The sequence below is a fragment of the Pristiophorus japonicus genome, chromosome 20 (genome assembly GCF_044704955.1).
Source record: "Pristiophorus japonicus isolate sPriJap1 chromosome 20, sPriJap1.hap1, whole genome shotgun sequence".
Lineage (NCBI taxonomy): Eukaryota > Metazoa > Chordata > Chondrichthyes > Pristiophoridae > Pristiophorus > Pristiophorus japonicus.
Genome location: NC_091996.1, coordinates 92045605 through 92071578, shown reverse-complemented (window position 1 = coordinate 92071578; position 25974 = coordinate 92045605). Strand labels below are relative to the sequence as shown.

Here is a 25974-nt window from a genome sequence, read left to right as displayed (position 1 = left end):
CTCCCCCTCACACACACACACACATCTCCCCCTCACACACACACACATCTCCCCCTCACACATCTCCCCCTCACACACACACATCTCCCCCTCACACACACCACACACACATCTCCCCCTCACACACACACACATCTCCCCTCACACACACACACACCACACACACACATCTCCCCCTCACCACCACACACACATCTCCCCCCTCCACACACACCCCCTCACACACACATCTCCCCCTCACACACACCACACACACACACATCTCCCCCTCACACACACCCCACACACACACCTCCCCCTCACACACTTCCCCTCACCACACACACACATCTCCCCCTCACACACACACATCTCCCCCTCACACACACACACATCTCCCCCTCACACACACCACCTCCCCCTCACACACCCATCTCCCCCTCACACACACACATCTCCCCCTCACACACACACACATCTCCCCCTCACACACCTCTCCCCCTCACACACACACACACACATCTCCCCTCACACACACACACACACATCTCCCCCTCCACACATCTCCCCCTCACCCACACACACCACACATCTCCCCCTCACACACACACACACACACATCTCCCCCTCACACACACCACACTCCTCACACACACACCTCCCCCTCACACACACACACACACACACCTCCCCCTCACACACACCCCTCACACACACATCTCCCCCTCACACACACATCTCCCCCTCACACACACACATCTCCCCCTCACACACCCCTCACACACACCCCTCACACACACACACATCTCCCCCTCACACACACACACATCCTCCCCTCACACATCTCCCCCTCACACATCTCCCCCTCACACACACCTCCCCCTCACACACACACATCTCCCCCTCACACACACACATCTCCCCCTCACACACACACATCTCCCCCTCACACACACACATCTCCCCCTCACACACACACATCTCCCCCTCACACACACACACCTCCCCCTCACACACACACACCTCCCCCTCACACACACACACACACACATCTCCCCCTCACACACCTCCCCCTCACACACACATCTCCCCCTCACACACCTCCCCCTCACACACACACATCTCCCCCTCACACACACACATCTCCCCCTCACACACACACATCTCCCCCTCACACACACACATCTCCCCCTCACACACACACATCTCCCCCTCACACACACACATCTCCCCCTCACACACACACATCTCCCCCTCACACACACACACATCTCCCCCTCACACACCTCCCCCTCACACACCTCCTCACACACACACATCTCCCCCTCACACACACACACATCTCCCCCTCACACACACACATCTCCCCCTCACACACACACATCTCCCCCTCACACACACACATCTCCCCCTCACACACACACACATCTCCCCCTCACACACCTCCCCCTCACACACCTCCCCCTCACACACACACACCTCCCCCTCTCACACACACACATCTCCCCCTCTCACACACACACCTCCCCCTCTCACACACACACACCTCCCCCCTCTCACACACACACACCTCCCCCCTCTCACACACACAACTCCCCCTCTCTCTCACAATCCCCCTCTCACGTCCTTACTACACAGTATAAATGCACACGAGGCCCATGCTTGAGAGAAGGTCAGTCTGTGACCTGTCCTTTATTCCTTAGCACTCAAGTGATGAAGGTGGGTGGAGCTTCCCCTTTTATACCTGAAGGTCCAGGTTAGGAGTGTCTCCCACCTAGTGGTCAGTGTTCTCACGGTGTACAACTTAGGTCAGTTTATACATGGGTTACAATGCTGGTTGAATACATGACACCCCCCCTCACACACCTCCCTCTCTCTCACACTCCCCCCCTCTCTCTCTCACACTCCCCCCTCTCTACACACACACACACACACTCCCCCCTCTCTCTCACACTCCCCCCTCTCTCTCTCACACACTCCCCCCTCTCTCACACACTCCCCCCTCTCTCTCTCTCACACACTCCCCCCTCTCTCTCTCACACACTCCCCCCTCTCTCTCTCACACACTCCCCCCTCTCTCTCTCTCACACACTCCCCCCTCTCTCTCTCTCTCACACACTCCCCCCTCTCTCTCATACACTCCCCCCTCTCTCTCTCTCTCTCACACACTCCCCCCTCTCTCTCTCTCTCACACACTCCCCCCTCTCTCTCTCTCTCACACACTCCCCCTCTCTCTCTCTCTCTCTCACACACTCCCCCCTCTCTCTCTCTCTACACACACTCCCCCCTCTCTCTCATACACTCCCCCCTCTCTCTCTCTCTCTCACACACTCCCCCCTCTCTCTCACACACTCCCCCCTCTCTCTCACACACTCCCCCCTCTCTCTCACACACTCCCCCCTCTCTCTCACACACTCCCCCCTCTCTCTCACACACTCCCCCCTCTCTCTCACACACTCCCCCCTCTCTCTCACACACTCCCCCCTCTCTCTCACACACTCCCCCCTCTCTCTCACACACTCCCCCCTCTCTCTCACACACTCCCCCCTCTCTCTCACACACTCCCCCCTCTCTCTCACACACTCCCCCTCTCTCTCACACACTCCCCCCTCTCTCTCACACACTCCCCCCTCTCTCTCACACACTCCCCCCTCTCTCTCACACACTCCCCCCTCTCTCTCTCACACTCCCCCCTCTCTCTCTCACACTCCCCCCTCTCTCTCTCACACTCCCCCTCTCACACTCCCCCTCTCTCTCACATTCCCCCTCTCACATTCCCCCTCTCTCACACACTCCCCCTCTCACACACTCCCCCTGATACGTCCTTACTACACAGTATAAATGCACACGAGGCCCATGCTTGAGAGAAGGTCAGTCTGTGACCTGTCCTTTATTCTTTAGCACTCAAGTGATGAAGGTGGGTGGAGCTTCCCCTTTTATACCTGAAGGCCCAGGTTAGGAGTGTCTCCCACCTAGTGGTCAGTGTTCTCACAGTGTACAACTTAGGTCAGTTTATACATGGGTTACAATGCTGGTTGAATACATGACACCCCCCCTCACACCTCCCTCTCACACACCTCCCTCTCACACAACTCCCTCTCACACAACTCCCTCTCACACAACTCCCTCTCACACTCCACTCCCCCTCTCTCACACTCCCCCTCTCTCACACTCCCCCTCTCTCACACTCCCCCTCTCTCACACACCCCCTCTCTCACACTCCCCCTCTCTCACACACCTCCCTCTCACAATCCCCCTCTCACACTTCCCCTCTCTCACACCTCCCTCTTTCACACCTCCCTCTCACACACCTCCCTCTCACAATCCCCCTCTCACAATCCCCCTCTCACACAACTCCCTCTCACACCTCCCTCTTTCACACCTCCCTCTCACACACCTCCCTCTCACAATCCCCCTCTCACAATCCCCCTCTCACACAACTCCCTCTCACACTCCCTCTCTCACACAACTCCCTCTCTCACACCTCCCTCTCACACAATCCCCCTCTCACACTCCCTCTCTCACACTCCCTCTCTCACACTCCCTCTCTCACACTCCCTCTCTCACACTCCCTCTCTCACACTCCCCCTCTCTCACACTCCCCCTCTCTCACACTTCCCCTCTCTCACACTTCCCCTCTCTCACACTTCCCCTCTCTCACACTTCCCCTCTCTCACACCTCCCTCTTTCACACCTCCCTCTCACACTCCCTCTCTCACACAACTCCCTCTCTCACACCTCCCTCTCACACACTCCCTCTCACACAACTCCCTCTCTCACACCTCCCTCTCACACTATCCCCCTCTCACACTCCCTCTCTCACACTCCCTCTCTCACACTCCCTCTCTCACACTCGCCCTCTCACACACATCGATCTCACACTCCCCTCTCACACTCCCCTCTCACACTCCCCCCTCACACTCCCCCCTCACACTCCCCCCTCACACTCCCCCCTCACACTCCCCCTCACACTCTCCCCTCACACTCCTCCCTCTCACACTCCTCCCTCTCACACTCCTCCCTCTCACACTCCTCCCTCTCACACCTCCCTCTCACACTCCCCCTCTCACACAACTCCCTCTCTCACACTCCGCCCTCACACACTCCCCCTCTGTCACACACTCCCCCTCTCGCACTCTCCCTCTCTCACACTCCCCCTCTCACACTCCCCCTCTCACACTCCCCCTCTCACACTCCCTCTCTCACACTCCCTCTCTCACACTCCCTCTCTCACACTCCCTCTCTCACACACATCCCTCTCACACTCTCCCCCTCTCACACTCCCTCTCTCACACTCGCCCTCTCCCCCCCCACCACTCACACACCCCCCCACACTTCCGCCCCCCCACATACACTCTCCCCCCCCCCACACACACTCTCCCCCCCCACCACTCACACACCCCCCCACACTTCCGCCCCCCCCGCATACACTTCCCCCCCCCCCCCGTCCCGCACACACTCCCTCAACCCCACACACTCCTCCCCCCCCACTCCCTCCCCCACACTTCCCCCGCGACTCCCACCAACCTCCTCTCTCTCACACTTCCTTTCGCACGCTCCCCCTCTCCCTCAAACCTCCTACTCTCCCTCTCACACGCCCCCTCTCCCTCCGACAGTGCGGCGCTCCCTCGGTACTGCCCCTCCGACAGTGCGGCGCTCCCTCGGTACTGCCCCTCCGACAGTGCGGCACTCCCTCAGTACTGCCCCTCCGACAGTGCGGCACTCCCTCAGTACTGCTCTGGGAGTGTGGGCCTGTGTGTTTTGTGCTCGAGACCCTGGTTATAAAGCACCTTTCACATCCTCAGGTCGCCCTAAAGCACTTCCGCCGGTAAGTTGCATTTTCTGGCTTGATACTGTTGCCTTTCTGGAGCCTGTTTGTGCACAGTAAGATGCCACCAACGGACAGTGAGCTGAAGGAACGGTGAGCCGGTGTTACTGACGTGGTTGAGGGAGGAACGGTGATCAGTGGAGTGGGGTGTGGGTATTACAGCCAAACAGGAGATGGCAAATTGCATCTAGAACATAATATACCCAGGATTAGGCAGGAATCTTTATTCAAGCGCGCAAGGAGGTTATCGGGGAACAGCAGAGGGCTGTTTGTCCTCTGCACAAATCACACTTTTACAATCACATGTCTGATGGGACAGTGTAAACATAGAAACATTGGGCCCAAGTTTCCACACGATAAAAAAAACGGGCGCCCCTCCGAGCTGGGCGCCCGTTTTCCGCGCCTAAAACGGCACCTGAAAAAAAAACCCCGCAATTCTGGAGCGCCCTGCAGCTCCTTGTCTGCCTGGCGCGGCGCCCAGGGGGGGCAGAGCCTACACCCGCGCCGATTTTGTAAGTGGGAGGGGGCGGGTACTATTTAAATTAGTTTTTTTTCCTGCCGGCAACCCTGCGGGTGCGCGTTGGAGCGTTCGCGCATGCGCAGTGTGAAGGAAACATCGGCACTCGGCCATTTTTGTAGTTCTTTGTAGCTGTTTAGTTTTTGAACATTTTTTAATAAAAGCACATTGCCGTCAGCACTGAGAAGGCTGCAGGAAGCCTCAGAAAGTTGAGGCAGCCGTTTCCCCGACAACTCCCCCTTTTGCCGTCGGGAAATGGCTCCTCAATTTCTGAGGCTTCCTGCAGCCTTCTGTCTCCTTCCCTCCCTCCCTCCCGCCCGCCCACCGGCCATGTGGAACAGCTTCCTCCCACCCCCCCCGCCCCCGCATTCGGTCAGCGGTCAGTTCCCTCCCTCCCTCCCGCGTTCGGGAACGGCTGCCTCGTTTTGTGAGGCTTGCTGCAGCATTCTCCCTGGCTGAAGCACTTTCACACAGGTAGGAAGATGGTTTATTTAATCTTTTCTTTGCTTATAAATTTTTATTCAGGTTGGATTTATTTGTATAATATTTGCATAAGTATAAATAAGGATTTATTGTAGAATTTAATGACTTCCCTCCCCCCCCCCCCCCCCTCGTTCCCGACGCCTAATTTGAAACCTGCGCCTGATTTTTTAATGTGTAGAACAGGTTTTTTCAGTTCTACAAAAATCTTCACTTGCTCCATTCTAAGTTAGTTTGGAGTACGTTTTCACTGTGGAAACTTTCAAATCAGGCGTCAGTGGCCGGACACGCCCCCTTTTGAATAAAAAATTCTGTTCCAAAGTAGAACTGTTCGAACTAACGAGAACTGCAGAAAAAAAAATGTGGAGCATTGCGATTTCTAAGATAGTCCGTTCTCCACCAGTTGCTCCGAAAAATCAGGCGCACATCATGTGGAAACTTGGGCCCATAGAAAATAGGTGCAGGAGTAGGCCATTCGGCCCTTCTAGCCTGCACCGCCATTCAATGAGTTCATGGCTGAACATGCAACTTCAGTTTCCCATTCCTGCTTTCTCGCCATGCCCCTTGATCCCCCGAGTAGTAAGGACTACATCGAACTCCTTTTTGAATATATTTAGTGAATTGGCCTCAACTACTTTCTGTGGTAGAGAATTCCACAGGTTCACCACGCTGTGGGTGAAGAAGTTTCTCCTCATCTCGGTCCTAAATGGCTTACCCCTTATCTTTAGACTGTGACCCCTGGTTCTGGACTTCCCCAACATTGGGAACATTCTTCCTGCATCTAACCTGTCTGAACCCGTCAGAATTTTAAACGTTTCTATGAGGTCCCCTCTCATTCTTCTGAACTTCAGTGAATACAAGCCCAGTTGATTCAGTCTTTCTTGATAGGTCAGTCCTGCCAGCCCGGGAATCAGTCTGGTGAACCTTCGCTGCACTCCCTCAATAGCAAGAATGTCCTTCCTCAAGTTAGGAGACCAAAACTGTACACAATACTCCAGGTGTGGCCTCACCAAGGCCCTGTACAACTGTAGCAACACCTCCCTGCCCCTGTACTCAAATCCCCTTGCTATGAAGGCCAACATGCCACTTGCTTTCTTAACCGCCTGCTGTACCTGCATGCCAACCTTCAATGACTGATGTACCATGACACCCAGGTCTCGTTGCACCTCCCCTTTTCCTAATCTGTCACCATTCAGATAATAGTCTGTCTCCCTGTTTTTACCACCAAAGTGGATAACCTCACATTTATCCACATTATACTTCATCTGTCATGCATTTGCCCACTCACCTAACCTATCCAAGTCACTCTGCAGCCTCATAGCATCTTCCTCGCAGCTCACACTGCCACCCAACTGAGTGTCATCCGCAAATTTGGAGATACTACATTTAATCCCCTCGTCTAAATCATTAATGTACAATGTAAACAGCTGGGGCCCCAGCACAGAACCTTGCGGTACCCCACTAGTCACTGCCTGCCATTCTGAAAAGTCCCCATTTACTCCTACTCTTTGCTTCCTGTCTGACAACCAGTTCTCAATCCACGTCAGCACACTACCCCCAATCCCATGTGCTTTAACTTTGCACATTAATCTCTTGTGTGGGACCTTGTCGAAAGCCTTCTGAAAGTCCAAAAATACCACATCAACTGGTTCTCTCTTGTCCACTCTACTGGAAACATCCTCAAAAAATTCCAGAAGATTTGTCAAGCATGATTTCCCTTTCACAAATCCATGCTGACTTGGACCTATCATGTCACCTCTTTCCAAATGCGCTGCTATGACATCCTTAATAATTGATTCCATCATTTTACCCACTACTGAGGTCAGGCTGACCGGTCTATAATTCCCTGCTTTCTCTCTCCCTCCTTTTTTAAAAAGTGGGATTACATTGGCTACCCTCCACTCGATAGGAACTGATCCAGAGTCAATGGAATGTTGCAAAATGACTGTCAATGCATCCGCTATTTCCACGGCCACCTCCTTAAGTAGTCTGGGATGCAGTCCATCAGGCCCTGGGGATTTATCGGCCTTCAATTCCATCAATTTCCCCAACACAATTTCCCGATGAATAAGGATTTCCCTCAGTTCCTCCTCCTTACTAGACCCTCTGACCCCTTTTATATCCAGATGGTTGTTTGTGTCCTCCTTAGTGAATACCGAACCAAAGTACTTGTTCAATTGGTCTGCCATTTCTTTGTTCCCCGTTATGACTTCCCCTGATTCTGACTGCAGGGGACCTACGTTTGTCTTTACTAACCTTTTTCTCTTTACATATCTATAGAAACTTTTGCAATCCGTCTTAATGTTCCCTGCAAGCTTCTTCTCGTACTCCATTTTCCCTGCCCTAATCAAACCCTTTGTCCTCCTCTGCTGAGTTCTAAATTTCTCCCAGTCCCCGGGTTCGCTGCTATTTCTGGCCAATTTGTATGCCACTTCCTTGGCTTTAATACTATCCCTGATTTCCCTTGATAGCCACAGTTGAGCCACCTTCCCTTTTTTATTTTTACGCCAGACAGGAATGTACAATTGTTGTCGTTCATCCATGCGGTCTCTAAATGTCTGCCATTGCCCATCCACAGTCAACCCCTTAAGTATCATTTGCCAATCTATCCTAGCCAATTCACGCCTCATACCTTCAAAGTTACCCTTCTTTAAGTTCTGGACCATGGTCTCTGAATTAACTGTTTCATTCTCCATCCTAATGCAGAATTCCACCATATTATGGTCACTCTTCCCCAAGGGGCCTCGCACAACGAGATTGCTAATTAATCCTCTCTCATTACACAACACCCAGTCTAAGATGGCTTCCCCCTAGTTGGTTCCTCGACATATTGGTCTAGAAAACCATCCCTTATGCACTCCAGGAAATCCTCCTCCACCGTATTGCTTCCAGTTTGGTTAGCCCAATCTATGTGCATATTAAAGTCACCCATTATAACTGCTGCACCTTTATTGCATGCACCCCTAATTTCCTGTTTGATGCCCTCCCCAACATCACTACTACTGTTTGGAGGTCTGTACACAACTCCCACTAATGTTTTTTGCCCTTTAGTGTTCTGCAGCTCTACCCATATAGATTCCACATCATCCAAGCTAATGTCCTTCCTAACTATTGCATTAATCTCCTCTTTAACCAGCAATGCTACCCCACCTCCTTTTCCTTTTATTCTATCCTTCCTGAATGTTGAATATCCCTAGATGTTGAGTTCCCAGCCCTGATCATCCTGGAGCCACGTCTCTGTAATCCCAATCACATCATATTTGTTAACATGTATTTGCACAGTTAATTCATCCACCTTATTGCGGATACTCCTTGCATTAAGACACAAAGCCTTCAGGCTTGTTTTTTTAACACCCTTTGTCCTTTTAGAATTTTGCTGTACAGTGGCCCTTTTTGTTCTCTGCCTTGGGTTTCTCTGCCCTCCGCTTTTTCTCATCTCCTTTCTGTCTTTTGCTTTTGTCTCCTTTTTGTTTCCCTCTGTCTCCCTGCATTGGTTCCCATTCCCCTGCCATATTAGTTTAACCCCTCCCCAACAGCACTAGCAAACACTCCCCCTAGGACATTGGTTCCGGTCCTGCCCAGGTGCAGACCGTCCGGTTTGTACTGGTCCCACCTCCCCCAGAACCGGTTCCAATGTCCCAGGAATTTGAATCCCTCCCTGCTGCACCACTGCTCAAGCCACGTATTCATCTGCGCTATCCTGCGATTCCTACTCTGACTAGCACGTGGCACTGGTAGTAATCCCGAGATTACTACTTTTGCGGTCCTACTTTTTAATTTAGCTCCTAGCTCCTTAAATTCGTTTCGTAGGACCTCATCCCTTTTTTTACCTATGTCGTTGGTACCAATGTGCACCACGACAACTGGCTGTTCTCCCTCCCTTTTTAGAATGTCCTGCACCCGCTCCGAGACATCCTTGACCCTTGCACCAGGGAGACAAAATACCATCCTGGAGTCTCGGTTGCGGCCGCAGAAACGCCTATCTATTCCCCTCACAATTGAATCCCCTATCACTATCGCTCTCCCACTCTTTTTCCTGCCCTCCTGTGCAACAGAGCCAGCCATGGTGCCATGAACTTGGCTGTTGCTGCCCTCCCCTGATGAGTCATCCCCCTCAACAGCACTCAAAGCGGTGTATCTGTTTTGCAGGGGGATGACCGCAGGGGACCCCTGCACTACCTTCCTTGCACTACTCTTCCTGCTGGTCTTCCATTCCCTAGCTGGCTGTGGATCCTTCTCCTGCGGTAAGACCAACTCGCTACACGTGCTGTAGAGGGAGCTTTACTCTGTATCTAACCCGTGCTGTACCTGCCCTGGGAGTGTTTGATGGGACAGTGTAGAGGGGGCAGTGTAACATAGGAACATAGAAAATAGGAGCTGGAGTAGGCCATTTGGCCCCTCGAGCCTGCACCACCATTCAATAAGATCATGGCTGATCATTCACCTCAGTACCCCATTCCTGCTTTCTCTCCATACCCCTTGATCCCTTTAGCCGTAAGGGCCACATCTAACTCCCTCTTGAATATATCTAACGAACTGGCCTCAACAACTTTCTGTGGTGGAGAATTCCACAGGTTAACAATTCTCTGAGTGAAGAAGTTTCTTCTCATCTCAGTCCTAAATGGCCTACCCCTTATCCGAAGACTATGTCCCCTGATTCTGGACTTCCCCATCATTGGGAACATTCTTCCTGCATCTAACCTGTCCAGTCCCGTCAAAATTTTATATGTTGCTATGTGATCCCCTCTCACTCTTCTAAACTCCAGTGAATACAGGCCTAGTCGATCCAATCTCTCCTCATATGTCAGTCCTGTCATCCCGGGAATCAGTCTGATGAACCTTCGCTGCACTCCCTCAATAGCAAAAATGTCCTTCCTCAGATTAGGAGACCAAAACTGAACACAATATTCAAGGTGAGGCCTCACCAAGGTCCTGTACAACTGCAGTAAGACCTCCCTGCTCCTATACTCGAATTCCTCAGCTATGAAGGCCAACATACCATTTGCCTTCTTCACCGCCTGCTGTACCTATATGCCAACTTTCAATGACTGATGTACCATGACACCCAGGTCTCGTTGCACCTCTCCTTTTCCTAATCTGCCACCATTCAGATAATATTCTGCCTTCATGTTTTTGCCACCAAAGTGGATAACCTCACATTTATCCACATTATACTGCATCTGCCATGCATTTGCCCACTCACCTAACCTGTCCAAGTCACCCTGCAGCCTCTTAGCATCCTCCTCACAGCTCACACCGCCACCCAGCTTAGTGTCATCTGCAAACCTGGAGATATTACATTCAATTCCTTCATCTAAATCATTGATGTATATTGTAAAGAGCTGGGGTCCCAGCACTGAGCCCTGCGGCACCCCACTAGTCACTGCCTGCCATTCTGAAAAGGACCCGTTTATCCCGACCCTCTGCTTCCTGTCTGCCAACCAGTTCTCTATCCACGTCCATACATTATCCCCAATACCATGTGCTTTAATTTTGCACACCAGTCTCTTGTGTGGGACCTTGTCAAAGGCCTTTTGAAAGTCCAAATACACCACATCCACTGGTTCTCCCTTGTCCACTCTACTAGTTACATCCTCAAAAAATTCCAGAAGATTTGTCAAGCATGATTTCCCTTTCATAAATCCATGCTGACTTGGACCGATCCTGTCACTGCTTTCCAAATGTGCTGCTATTTCATCTTTAATAATTCATTCCAACATTTTCCCCAATACTGATGTCAGGCTAACCAATCTATAATTACCCGTTTTCTCCCTCCCTCCTTTTTTAAACACTGGTATTACATTAGCTACCCTCCAGTCCATAGGAACTGACCCAGAGTTGATAGACTGTTGGAAAATGATCACCAATGCATCCACTATTTCTAGGGCCACTTCCTTAAGTACTCTGGGATGCAGACTATCAGGCCCCCGGGGATTTATCGGCCTTCAATCCCATCAATTTCCCGCTTAATAAGGATTTCCTTCAGTTCCTCCTTCTCACTAGACCCTCAGTCCCCTAGTATTTCCGGAAGGTTATTTGTGTCTTCCTTCGTGAAGACAGAACCAAAGTATTTGTTCAACTGGTCCGCCATTTCTTTGTTCCCCATTATAAATTCACCTGAATCTGACTGCAAGGGACCTACATTTGTCTTCACTAATCTTTTTCTCTTCAAATGTCTATAGAAGCTTTTGCAGTCAGTTTTTATGTTCCCGGCAAGCTTCCTCTTGTACTCTATTTTCCCCCTCCCAATTTAACCCTTTGTCCTCCTCTGTTGAATTCTAAATTTCTCCCAGTCCTCAGGTTTGCTGCTTTTTCTGGCCAATTTATATGCCTCTTCCTTGGATTTAACACTATCCTTAATTTCCCTTGTTAGCCACAGTTGAGCCACCTTCCCCATTTTATTTTTACTCCAGACAGGGATGTACAATTGTTGAAGTTCATCCATGTGATCTTTAAATGTTTGCCATTGCCTATCCACTGTCAACCCTTTAAGTATCACTCGCCAGTCTATTGTAGCCAATTGATGCCTCAAACCATCGAAGTTACCTTTCCTTAAGTTTAGGACCCTCGTCTCTGAATTAACTGTGTCACTCTCCATCTTAATAAAGAATTCTACCATATTATGGTCACTCTTCCCCAAGGGGCCTCTCACAACAAGTTTTCTAATTAATCCTTTCTCATTACACATCACCCAGTATAGGGTGGCCAGCTCTCTAGTTGGTTCCTCGACATATTGGTCGAGAAAACCATCCCTAATACACTCCAGGAAATCCTCCTCCACCGTATTGCTACCAGTTTGGTTAGCCCAATCTATATGTAGATTAAAGTAACCCATGATAACTGCTGTACCTTTATTGCACGCATCCATAATTTATTGTTTGATACTGTCCCCAACCTCACTACTACTGTTTGGTGGTCTGTACACAACTCCCACTAGCGTTTTCTGCCCTTTGGTATTCCGCAGCTCCACCCATACCGATTCCACATCATCCAGGCTAATGTCCTTCCTTACTATTGCATTCATTTCCTCTTTAACCAGCAACGCTACTGCCATGTATTCAACCACCATTGTAACCTATGTATAAACTGACCTTTGTTGTACACCGTGAGAACACTGACCACTAGGTGGTGAACTTGAAGGAGACACTCCAAACCTGGACTTTCAGGTATAAAAGGGGAAGCTCCACCCACCTTCATCACTTGAGTGCTAGCAAATAAAGGTAACTGGTCACAGAGTGACCTTCTCTCAAGTATGGGCCTCCTGTGCATTTGTACTGTATAGTAAGGACATATTATTGGCGACGAGAAACTGGGATTTAAACCACGCGAGCATGGCCTCTAGCAGCACAGACGAGAGGTACTGTGTTGGTGATGATTGGGACGACTTTATTGAGAGACTACAGCAAAGTTTTGTCACTAAGGAATGGTTGGGACAAGAGTCGGCCGACAAACGCAGGGCTCATCTCCTGACGGTTTGTGGATCCAGGACGTACTCCCTGATGAAGGACCTTCTAGCGCCAGAGAAGCCGGTGGACAAGACTTTTGAAGAGCTCAGTAAGTTGATCGGGGAACACTGTAAACCGGTGAGCAGCATGCACATGGCGAGACACCGGTTTTACACGGACCGGCGGCGAGAGTGTGCAAAGCATTCCAGACTTTGTGGCAGACCTCCGGCGACTGGCGAGCCTATGTAAGTTCCCAGATGCATGCAGAGCGGAGATGCTGCGAGACTTTTTTATTGAGGGCATCGGGCACGCTGGGCTTTTCAGGAAACTGATTGAGACCAAAGACTTGACCCTGGAAACGGTGGACTTGATGGCCCAGACATTTATCTCAGGGGAGGAAGAGACCAAAATGATGTTTGACAAAAATCTGGGCTCAAATGCAGTAAATGGACAGAGAGTCAACATTGTTAAAGCAGCACACAGTTCTCCAGGCAGACAGGGGCAATCGGACATGCCCCAACATGTAATCGAATCCAGAGGGGGAATTCAACAGAGACAATGGCTAACTGAACGGCAATTCATGCCATTGCAAGGGACAATGCAGCCAGTAATGGGGCCATCAACACCTGTTAATGGTGCACTTAAGGACAGTCACAGAGACAGAGATGATCGACTGGTAATGGACCTTTTATTTCCAACAACGGCTCATGTTGGAAACACACAGCCAGAGCTTGCAGGTATCAGCAATATACCTGCAGAAACTGCAACGTCAGCGGTCACTTGGCACGTATGAGCAGGAAGCCTGCAGCCAGGTTGATGTACGAGGAGGACGGGCCCGATGTAAGCCCTACGAGGCCAAATGAATACTGGGGGAAATCTCTGGAAGCTGAAGTTCAGCGAGTTCATGTGGAGCACATATACAGTTCATTCACCAGGACGCCACCGATAATGATGAAAGTGCTCCTCAATGGCATCCCAGTATCAATGGAGCTAGACACGGGGGCCAGCCAGTCCCTGATGAGTATCAAACAGTTCGAAAAGTTATTGGGCGTCCAAGGCCAGGAGGCCAAAATTATCGCCGATTGACGCACAGCTACGGACTTACACAAAGCAGATCATTCCGGTGCTAGGCAGCGCCACGGTAGTCGTGACCCACAAAGCTTCGGAGAACAGGTTGCCACTCTGGATTGTCCCGGGGGACGGTCCCACACTACTGGGGAGGAGTTGGCTTTCTGTGATGAACTGGAAATGGGGCGATGTCAATGCAATTTCCTCTGTGGAGCGAGTATCATGCTCACAGGTCCTGGACAAATTTGACTCATTATTTCAACCCGGCATTGGCACTTTCATGGGGGCCAAGGTAGTGATTCACATAAACCCGGACGCCAGGCCAGTACACCACAAGGCCAGAGCGATGCCGTACGTGATGCGGGAAAAGATAGAAGGCGAATTGGACCGCTTGCTGAGGGAAGGCATCATCTCGCCAGTCGAATTCAGTGACTGGTTGAGCCCGATTGTGCCGGTGCTCAAGGCGGATGGGTCGGTCAGGATATGTGGTGATTACAAGGCCACCATCAATCGGGTGTCACTCCAAGACCAGTACCCGCTACCGAGAGCGGAGGACCTCTTTGCGACGCTATCCGGTGGCAAACTTTTTTCATAATTGGACCTGATCTCAGCTTACATGACCCAGGAGCTGGCGAGTGAGTCGAAGAAGCTGACCACCATCACGACACACAAGGGGTTGTTTGAGTACAACAGATGTCCGTTCGGGATTCGCTCGGCCGCCGCGATCTTTCAACGAAATATGGAAAGCCTCCTCAAGTCAATTCCAGGGACGGTGGTTTTTCAGGATGACATCCTCATCACGGGTTACAATACCGAAGAACACCTCCACAACCTGGAAGAGGCGCTACGCAGACTGGACCGGGTAGGGCTGCGACTGAAAAAGGCGAAGTGCGTCTTCCTAGCTCCAGAGGTAGAATTCCTGGGGAGGAGGGTAGCAGCAGATGGGATCAGACCTACTGCGTGCAAGACAGAAGCAATCCAGAGAGCACCCAGACTCCGTAACACGACGGAGCTGCGTTCGTTCCTGGGGCTCATGAACTATTTTGGTAACTTTCTTCCCAAATTGAGCATGCTGTTAGAGCCGCGACACGTGCTCCTACGCAAAGGTCGCGAATGGGTCTGGGGGGACAGCCAGAAAAGGGCTTTTGATAGAGCACGTAATTTGTTATGCTCCAACAATCTGTTAACGTTATATGACCCATGTAAGAAACTTGTGTTAACATGCGATGTGTCATCCTATGGTGTCGGGTGTGTGTTGCAGCATGTCAATGCCAAGGGTCAGTTACAGCCGGTAGCTTATGCCTCCAGGAGTCTGTCCCAGGCAGAAAGGGGTTACGGGATGGTAGAAAAGGAGGCGCTCGCATGTGTATATGCTGTAAAGAAAATGCACCAGTACCTGTTTGGCAGGAAATTTGAGCTGGCGATAGATCACAAACCCCTAACGTCCCTTTTGGCCGACAACAAGGCCATAAATGCAAATGCGTCGGCCCGCATACAGAGGTGAGCACTCACGTTAGCCGCCTATGACTATACAATTTGGCACAGACCGGGCATCGAAAACTGTGCCGATGCACTCAGCAGGCTCCCACTAGCCACCACTGAGGGGGCTAGTGGGAGCGCCTGCTGCTGAGATGGTCATGGCTGTTGAAGCTTTCGAAAGCGAAGGCTCACCCGTGACAGCCCGTCAGATTAAAGTCTGAACAAATAAAGACCCGCTATTGTCTCTAGTCAAGAAATGTGTCCTGAATGGGGACTGGGCAGCCGCGTATGGGGCATGCCTTGAGGAATTTAAACCATTTCACAGGCGCAGGGATGAACTCTTGATTCAGGCCGATTGCCTACTGTGGGGAAACCGTGTAGTCATGCCCCAGATGGGCAGAGAGGTGTTCATCAGAGAACTCCAAAATGAGCACCAGGGCATTGTCATGATGAAGGCAATTGCCAGGTCACACGTTTGGTGGCCAGGGATAGACGCAGATCTAGAACTTTGTGTTCGCAGGTGCAACACGTGTGCCCAGCTGGGCAATGGCCCGCCAAGCCTTGGTCACGCATCCATGTGGACTACGCAGGTCCTTTCATGGGAAAAATGTTTTTGGTTGTAGTAGACACATACTCCAAATGGATCGAGTGTGACATTCTCAATTCAAGCACATCCTCTGCCACGGTAGAAAGTCTGCGGGCAATGTTCGTCGCCCACGGTCTACCGGACATCTTGGTCAGCGACAATGGCCCGTGCTTCACAAGCACTGAATTCCAGGACTTCATGGCAGGCAATGGAATTAACCATGTTAGAATGGCACCGTTCAAGCCGGCCTCAAACGGCCAGGCAGAACGAGCAGTGTAGCTAATCAAACAGGGGATGCTCAGAATCCAAGGGGGTTCCCTACAAACCTGCTTATCACACCTCCTGTTGGCCTATAGATCCTGACCACACTCGCTCACAGGGGTTCCACCCGCAGAGCTACTAATGAAAAGGACGCTCAAAACCCGGCTATCCCTTATACACCCCACCATGGAAGAAATTGTCGAGAGCAGGTGTCAGTCACAATGTTACTACCATGGTAGGAATGCGAGAGCGCGATGTATTGATGTAAATGATCCTGTTTTTGTCCTCAACTACGCTGCAGGGCCCAAATGGCTCGCAGGCACTGTGAGTGCCAAAGAGGGAAATAGGATTCTGGTAGTTAAACTTACCAATGGACAAATCTGCCGCAAATATGTGGATCAAACAAAAAGGAGGTTCAGTAACCCCATAGAAGAACACAATATCGAGTTCACTCCACCACAGGTGACCGAACACCGGAACCAAAGAGAGGAGAGCCCAGTCACTGTGGGCAGTCCGGACAGGCCTGAGGCACCGCAAACAGCAGACACTCAGGCCAGCGCCCAACAACCGGAGCCCCAACTCAGGCGCTCTACAAGGGAGCGTAAACCACCAGAGAGACTCAACCTGTGATCCCAATAAGACTTTGGGGGGGAGGTGATGTCATGTATTCAACCAGCATTGTAACCCATGTATAAACTGACCTAAGTTGTACACCGTGAGAACACTGACCACCAGGTGGGAGACACTCCTAACCTGGACCTTCAGGTATAAAAGGGGAAACTCCACCCACCTTCATCACTTGAGTGCTAAGGAATAAAGGACAGGTCACAGACTGACCTTCTCTCAAGCATGGGCCTTGTGTGCATTTATACTGTGTAGTAAGGACATATTAGCTACCCCACCTACTTTTCCTTTCTGTCTATCCTTCCTGAATGTTGAATACCCCTGGATGTTGAGTTCCCAGCCTTGGTCACCCTGGAGCCATGTCTCCGTGATGCCAATTAGAACATAATCGTTAATAGCTGCCTGCGCAGTTAATTTGTCCACCTTATTATGAATACTCCTCGCATTGAGACACAGATCCTTCAGGCATGTCTTTTTAACACACTTTGCCCCTTTAGAACCTTGCTGTAATGTGGTCCTTTTTGTTTTTTGCCTTGGGTTTCTCTGCCCTCCACTTTTACTTTTCTTCTTTCTATATTTTGCTTCTGCCCCCATTCTACTTCCCTCTGTCTCCCAGCATAGGTTCCCACCCCCCTGCCATATTAGTTTAACTCCTCCCTAACAGCACGAGCAAACACTCCGCCTAGGACATTGGTTCCGGTCCTGCCCAGGTGCAGACCGTCCGGTTTGTACTGGTCCCACCTCCCCCAGAACCGGTTCCAATGCTCCAGGAATTTGAATCCCTCCCTTCTGTACCACTGCTCAAGCCACGTATTCATCTGCGCTATCCTGCGATTCCTACTCTGACTATCACGTGGCACTGGTAGCAATCCTGAGATTACTACTTTTGAGGTCCTACTTTTTAATTTAACTCCTAGCTCCCTAAATTCAGCTTGTAGGACCTCATCCCGTTTTTTACCTATATCGTTTTACTCTGTATCTAAGCCCCTGTACCTGCCCTGGGAGTGTTTGATGGGACAGTGTAGAGGGAGCTTTACTCTGTATCTAACCCCCTGTACCTGCCCTGGGAGTGTTTAATGGGACAGTGTAGAGGGAGCTTTACTCTATCTAACCCCCTGTACCTGCCCTGGGAGTGTTTGATGGGACAGTGTAGAGGGAGCTTTACTCTGTATCTAACCCCGTGCTGTACCTGCCCTGGGAGTGTTTGATGGGACAGTGTAGAGGGAGCTTTACTCTGTATCTAACCCCCTGTACCTGCCCTGGGAGTGTTTGATGGGACAGTGTAGAGGGAGCTTTACTCTGTATCTAACCCCCTGTACCTGCCCTGGGAGTGTTTAATGGGACAGTGTAGAGGGAGCTTTACTCTATCTAACCCCCTGTACCTGCCCTGGGAGTGTTTGATGGGACAGTGTAGAGGGAGCTTTACTCTGTATCTAACCCCGTGCTGTACCTGCCCTGGGAGTGTTTGATGGGACAGTGTAGAGGGAGCTTTACTCTGTATCTAACCCCGTGCTGTACCTGCCCTGGGAGTGTTTGATGGGACAGTGTAGAGGGAACTTTACTCTGTATCTAACCCCGTGCTGTACCTGCCCTGGGAGTGTTTAATGGGACAGTGTAGAGGGAGCTTTACTCTGTATCTAACCCCGTGCTGTACCTGCCCTGGGAGTGTTTGATGGGACAGTGTAGAGGGAGCTTTACTCTGTATCTAACCCCGTGCTATGACATGACCTTTTAATTGTCTCCATCTCTAACTATTGTTTCCATGCAATGTTCTCTCCCGCCCCGCCCCCCCCTCCCCCGGCCCCTCCTCCGCTGCCTGAGACTGCACCTCGACCTGTCGATCTTGAACCAGCAAATCTAAGTTTAGACTCACAGAACCTCACCACACAGGAGGAGGCCATTGGGCCCATCGAGCCTGTGCCGGCTCTGTGAGCGAGCGATCCCATCAGTCCCACTCCCCCTGCTCTTTCCCCACAGCCCGGTGAATGTTTCCCCGTCCAGTATTTATCCCATTCCCGGTTTGAAAGTTACTATTGAATCTGCTCCCACCGCCCTTTCAGGCAGCGCGTTCCCGATCACAACAACTCGCTGCGTAAACACATTCTCCCCATCTCCCCCTCTGGTTCCATCGCCGATTATCGTCAATCTGTGTCCCTCTGGTTACCGACCCTCCTGCCCCGGGAACAGTCTCTCCTTATTTACTCCATCGAAACCCCTCGTGATTCCGAACACCGCGATCAAATCTCCCCTTAACCTTCTCTGCTCTAACAACAAACCCTATTCATACGGCCAGGGTGAGAGAGTGAGTAACGGTTTTAATAGGGACTGGGGCATCAAAGGTGGCGGTGAGGGTGCGATTGAGCAGATCGGTGGCTGGGGAAATGTCCTGGTGAAGGGAGGGCCCAAGGGTGTGACAGTTTGGAGTTGATAAATGCAGTTGTGAGAGAGTTGGGAGAGTAACCCTTCTCCAGTCTCTCCACCTCACTGACGTCCCTCACCCCCCCGGGACCATTCTGGTCAATCTCCTCCGCCCCCTCTCCAAGGCCGGGACATCCTTCCTAAAGTACGGTGCCCAGAATTGGACACAATACTCCAGCTGGGGCCTAACCTGATGTGATTTGCACCAGTTTTGACCCTTGGGGGGTGAATTCAGATTCCAGCTGGGGTACGAGGTATTGTGACCCGACCCCCTGACCCCCGACCCCCGACCCGTCCCCCCATCCCGACCCGACTGGCGGGAGGAATGTGGCTGTGAGTGAGGGAGCTGCAGCCCCGGTGTTGAGCAGCAGGTGGTGCTGTCTCCCACAGAATCTCAGACCCGGAGGCCAAGTCCGCGACAAACTCTGGGACCAACATAGCTCCCTCCGCCTGCCCTGTGCTCACACACACACCGCCCCGTCAGCCCGTGTATCTCCCTCTCCCACTGCCTGTGCCTCTGCCCCACCCCGCCCCGTCTGGTAATTGACAGCCCGGGTTCCCTCCTTCTTTCTGGTCTTTCACATGAGACGTTAATCCGAGACCCTGTCTGCTCCCACGGCACTATTTCGAAGAAGAGCAGGGGAGTTATCCCCCGTGTCCTGGGGCCAATAGTTCATCATCATCATCGGCAGTCCCTCGGAATCGAGGAAGAATTGCTTCCACTCTAAACATTAGTCCTTAGGTGGCTAAACAGTCCAATACGGGAATTACAGTCTCTGTCACAGGTGGCCCAGACAGTGGTTGAGGGAAGGGGAGGGTGGGACTGGTTTGCCGCACGCTCCTTCCGCTGCCTGCGCTTGCTTTCTGCGCGCTCTCGGCCACGAGACTCGAGGTGCTCAGCGCCCTCCCGGATGCACTTCCTCCACTTAGGGCGGGACTGGTTTTTGGCCAGGGACTCCCAGGTGTCGGTGGGGATGTTGCACTTTATCAGGGAGGCTTTGAGGGTGGTCCCTTGTAACGTTTCCTCTGCCCACCTTTGGCTCGTTTGCCGTGAAGGAGTTCCGCGTAGAGCGCTTGCTTTGGGGAGTCTCATGTCTGGGGCATGCGGACAGTGTGGTCCCGCCCAGCGGAGCTGGTCGAGTGTGGTCAGTGCTTCGATGCCGGGGATGTTGGCCTGGTCGACAACATCACAAAAACAGATGATCTGGATCATTATCACATTGCTGTGTGTGGGAGATTGCTGTGCGCAAATTGGCTGCCGCGTTTCCCACATTGCAACAGTGACCGCACTCCAAAAGTACTTCATTGGCTGTGAGGCGCTTTGGGACGTCCGGTGGTTGTGAAAGGCGCTATATAAATGCAAGTCTGCCTCATCACAGGAGGCGGGGGGGGGGGGAGAGGGGTCGCTGAACTCACACCCGATCACTGGCGTGTGGATGAGGAACTGGGCCATGCTCAAGGTGAATCACAGAATCTCACCGCACAGGAGGAGGCCATTGGGCCCATCGAGCCTGTGCCGGCTCTGTGAGCGAGCGATCCCATCAGTCCCACTCCCCCTGCCCTTTCCCCACAGCCCTGTGAATGTTTTCCCGTGATTCCGAACACCTCGATTAAATCTCCCCTTAACCTTCTCTGCTCCGAGGAGAACAACCCCAGCTTCTCCAGTCTCTCCCCCTCACTGTCGTCCCTCATCCCCGGGACCATTCTGGTCAATCCCCTCCGCACCCTCTCCAAGGCCGGGACATCCTTCCTAAAATACGGTGTCCAGAATTGGACACAATACTCCACAATACTGGTTAGCTGGGGCCTAACCAGTGATCGATAAAGGGTTTAGCAATAACTTGCTTGCTGCTGTACCCTCTGCCCATGTTTATAAAGTTATAAAGCCCACCTTTGGGGAAGGAAGGAATGGAAAAGCAATTTGTGCCAGGTCACCGGCCCCTGGGCCCCCTCCAGTCGCCTCTTGATTAACGGGCCCCAGAGAAAGAAACATAGAAAGTAGGTGCAGGAGTAGGCCATTCGGCCCTTCGAGCCTGCACCACCATTCAACATGATCATGGCTGATCATGCAACTTCAGTACCCCATTCCTGCTTTCTCTCCATAGCCCTTGATCCCTTTAGCCATAAGGGCCACATCTAACTCCCTCTTGAATATATTTAGTGAATTGGCCTCAACAACTCTCTGTGGTGGTGAATTCCACAGGTTCACCACTCTCTGGGTGATGAAGTTTCTCCTCATCTCGGTCCTAAATGGCTTACCCCTTATCCTTAGACTGTGACCCCTGGTTCTGGACTTCCCCAACATCGGGAACATTCTTCCTGCCTCTAACCTGTCCAGTCCCGTCAGAATTTTATACGTTTCTATGAGATTCCCCCTCTCATCCTTCTCAACTCCAGTGGATACAGGCCCAGTCGATCCCGTCTCTCCTCATACGTCATGTCCCGCCATCCCGGGAATCGGTCTGGTGAACCTTCGCTGCACTGCCTCTCAATCTCGGCCCACACACACACCCACAGGCAGCAGAGGGACAGATGTAGACACAGAGTTCAGCCAGGGCTGAAATTCCTGAGCGAGTTCTGGGGGCGGAGCTCGGGGGGGGGGGGGGGGGTGGGGAGCTGCAACATCTGGGAGCAATTAGAGGCGTTTGGGAGAGGGAGGGTTTGTTGCTGGCGCCAGTCGAGGTCCATCCTTCAGCCCAGCAGCAGACACACAGAGAGAGACAGCACAGCACCATGTTATTCCCGCTGGCTCTGCTCCTGATCCCCGCTCTGGTGCAATGCCAACAGATCAGGAACACCACCAGGTAAGCTCCCCGACCGGGACAATCCCCCCCCCCCCCCCGTGCCAAACGCACAACCCCCGGCTTTCCTGCTCCGTGCAAACCGCCAGCTGCTCTGGGAATGGTCGACGGGGGCTAGGCCAGAGCGGCTGACGGCACAGGGGTGTGGGGGGGTTCTGTCTCACCGAGCTGGCGGGGGGCGGGGGGTTCTGTCTCACCCATCTGGGGTGGACGGGGGGGGGGGTGTCTCTGGGGACAGAGCTCCCTTCTCCACCCGTCCACTCCCCCGTCACACCCAGCCCTCGAGCAGACACACCCAATCACTCCCCGATATCGGCAAACATTCCCCCCCCCCCTCCACCCTCCCACCCAACAGCTCCAATCACCAATTAACTGTTTGTTCATCCAGGTCAGCAACTGTGACGGGAGGGAATGTGAGTGTGTAACGGGAGTGAGTGTGTAACGGGAGTGAGTGTGTAACGGGAGTGAGAGTGAGCATGTGACAGAAGTGAGTGTGAGCGTGTGACGGAGTGAATGTGTAACGGGAGTGAGAGTGAGCATGTAACGGGAGTGGGTGTGCAACGGGAGTGAAAGTGAGTGTGTAATGGGAGTGAGCGTGTGATGGGAGTGAGCATGTGATGGGAGTGAGCGTGAGTATGTGACGGGAGTGAGTGTGAGTATGTAACGGGTGTGAGCGCATACCGGGAGTGAGTGTGTAACGGGCGTGAGCGTGTACCAGGAGTGAGTGTGAGTATGTAACGGGTGTGAGCGCGTAACGGGTGTGAGCGCGTACCGGGAGTGAGCGTGTAACGGGCGTGAGTGTGTAACGGGTGTGAGTGCGTAACGAGTGTGAGCGTGTATTGGGTGTGAGCGTGTGTGTGACGGGAGTGGGTGTGAGTGTGTGACGGGAGTGAGTGTGGGTGTGTAACAGGAGTGGGTGTGTAACAAGAGTGAGTGTGAGCATGTAATGGAAGCGAGTGTGAGCGTGTAATAGGAGTGAGTGGGTAACATGAGTGAATGTGTGACGGGAGTGAGTGTGAGCGTGTAACGGGAGTGAGTGTGCCTGTAATGGGAGTGAGCGAGTAACGGGAGTGAGTGTGAGCGTGCAACAGAAGTGAGTGTGAGTGTAAGTGGAGTGAGTGTGTAATGGGAGTGGGGGTGAGTGTGTGTACCGGTAGTGAGTGTGTAACGAGAGTGAGTGAGTGTAACGGGAGTGAGTGAGTGTATAATGGGAGTGAATGTGTAACAGGAGTGAGTGAGAGTGTGATGGGAGTGAGCGTGTGATGGGGTGAGTGTGAGGGTGTAACTGGAGTGAGCATGTAATGAGTGTGAATGTGTATCGGGTGTGAGTGTGTATTGGATGCGAGTGTGTATTGGATGCGAGTGTGTAACGGGAGTGAGTGTGGGTGTGTAACAGGAGTGGGTGTGTAACGAGAGTGAGTGTGAGCGTGCAATGGAAGCGAGTGTGAGCGTGTAACGGGAGTGAGTGTGAGCGTGTAATGGTGTGAGTGTGATGGGAGTGAGTGTGAGCGTGTAATAGGAGTGAGTGTGTAACGTGAGTGTGAGCGTGTAACGGGAGTGAGTGTGAGTGTAAGTGGAGTGAGTGTGTAATGGGAGTGGGAGTGAGTGTGCGTAACGGTAGCAAGTGTGTAACGAGAGTGAGTGTGAGTGTAACGGGAGTGAGTGAGTGTATAATGGGAGTGAATGTGTAACAGGAGTGAGTGAGAGTGTGATGGGTGTGAGCGTGTACCCGGGAATGAGTGTGAGTGTGTTCCGGGAGTGAGTGTGTTCCGGGAGTGAGTGTGTAACGGGTGTGAGCGTGTAATGAGAGTGAGAATGTAACGGACGTGAGCTTGTAACGGGAGTGAGTATGGGTGTGTGACAGGAGTGGGTGTGTAATGGAAGTGAGTGTGAGCGTGTAATAGGAGTGAGTGTGTAACATGAGTGAATGTGTAACGGGAGTGAGCGTGTAATGGTGTGAGTGTAACAGTAGCGAGTGTGTAACGGGGTAAGTGAGTGTGTAACAGGGGTGAGTGTGTAAGACACTGGGTTAGATCCGGAGTAGTGCAGACCCCCAGTGCGAGTGTGTTCCCGATTCCCGAGCGAGCTGATGGAATTCTCTGCGATTGATTGCAGGCCGGTTTTCCCCTGTGGAGGGCAGATCACAGGCGAGCAGGGATACGTGGCCAGTGAAGGATTCCCGGCACTCTACTCACCCAACAGCAAATGCAGCTGGATCATCACGGTTAGTGCCTGGGGGCGGGGCGGGGGTCAGGGGAATGGGGGGTTGGGGGTCAGGGGTTAGGTAGTAGGGGGGATCGGGGGTCAGGGGGATGGGGGAGTCGGGGGTTAGGTAGTAGGGGGATGGGGGGGTCAGGGGGTCAGGGGTTAGGTAGTGGGGGGGTTGGGGGTCAGGGGTTAGGTAGTGGGGGGTCAGGGGGATGGGAGGTCAGGGGTTAGGTAGTAGGGGGGTCAGGGGGATGGGGGAGTCTGGGGTTAGGTAGTGGGGGGTTCGGGGGTCGGGGATGGGGGGGTCGGGGGTTAGGTAGTGGGGGGGTTGGGGGTCAGGTAGTGGGGGGGTTGGGAGTCAGGGGTTAGGTAGTGGGGGGTCAGGGGGATGGAGGGATCAGGGGTTAGGTAGTAGGGGATGGGGGGTCAGGAGTTAGGTAGTGGGGGGGGTTGGGGGGTCAGGGGGATGGAGGGTCAAGGTTTAGGTAGTGGGGGGGGGTCAGGGGGATGGGGGGGTCAGGGGTTAGGTAGTGGGGGGGTCGGGGGGTCAGGGGATGGGGGGGTCAGGGGTTAGGTAGTGGGGGGGTTGGGGGTCAGGGGTTAGGTAGTGGGGGGTCAGGGGGATGGAGGGATCAGGGGTTAGGTAGTAGGGGGATGGGGGGGTCAGGAGTTAGGTAGTGGGGGGGTTGGGGGGTCAGGGGGATGGGGGGTCAAGGGTTAGGTAGTGGGGGGGCGGGGGTCAGACAGGTAAGAATGGAACCAGAGGAGTGCAGTCCCACCCAGCTGGGCGATGGTGGAGAGACATTGGAGAAGGATAGAGTGGTCACCCGTGTCAGAGGCTGCCGACAGGTCGAGACGGATGAGGAGAGATAGTTTGCCTTTGTCACAGTCACAAAGGGCGTCGTTTGTGACTTTGACGAGGGCCGTTACGGGACTGTGGCAGGCACGGAAACCGGTTTGGCAGGATTCAAACACGGAGTTGCGGGAAAGACGGATTTGGAAGATGACAACACGTTCAGGGACTTTGGAGAGGAAAGGGGGGGGTTTGGAGATGGGGCGGGAGTTGGAAGGAATGGGGACACATGTTGTTTTTTGAGGGGGGGGGGGGGTGATGAAGGCAGGTTTGAGGTCGAGAGGGACAGTACCCGAGGACAGAGAACCGTTAATGTCGGCTAACCTGGGAGCCTGGAAACGATCGCCTCCTGCTTCGCTGTTTCTCCCACGGATCTGATTTTCGCTCCTGGGTTACTGACAGTGTCCGGCCTCCCCTTTACTGGCAG

The 25974-nt window shown here is 52.6% G+C and overlaps 1 protein-coding gene across 2 annotated transcripts in view; it reads left to right on the top strand.

Annotated features, from left to right (window-relative positions):
• Nucleotides 1-25974, top strand: part of LOC139232695 (profilin-1-like) — a 762729-nt gene that overhangs the window by 699754 nt on the left and 37001 nt on the right. The gene's annotated exons all lie outside the window — the stretch shown is intronic.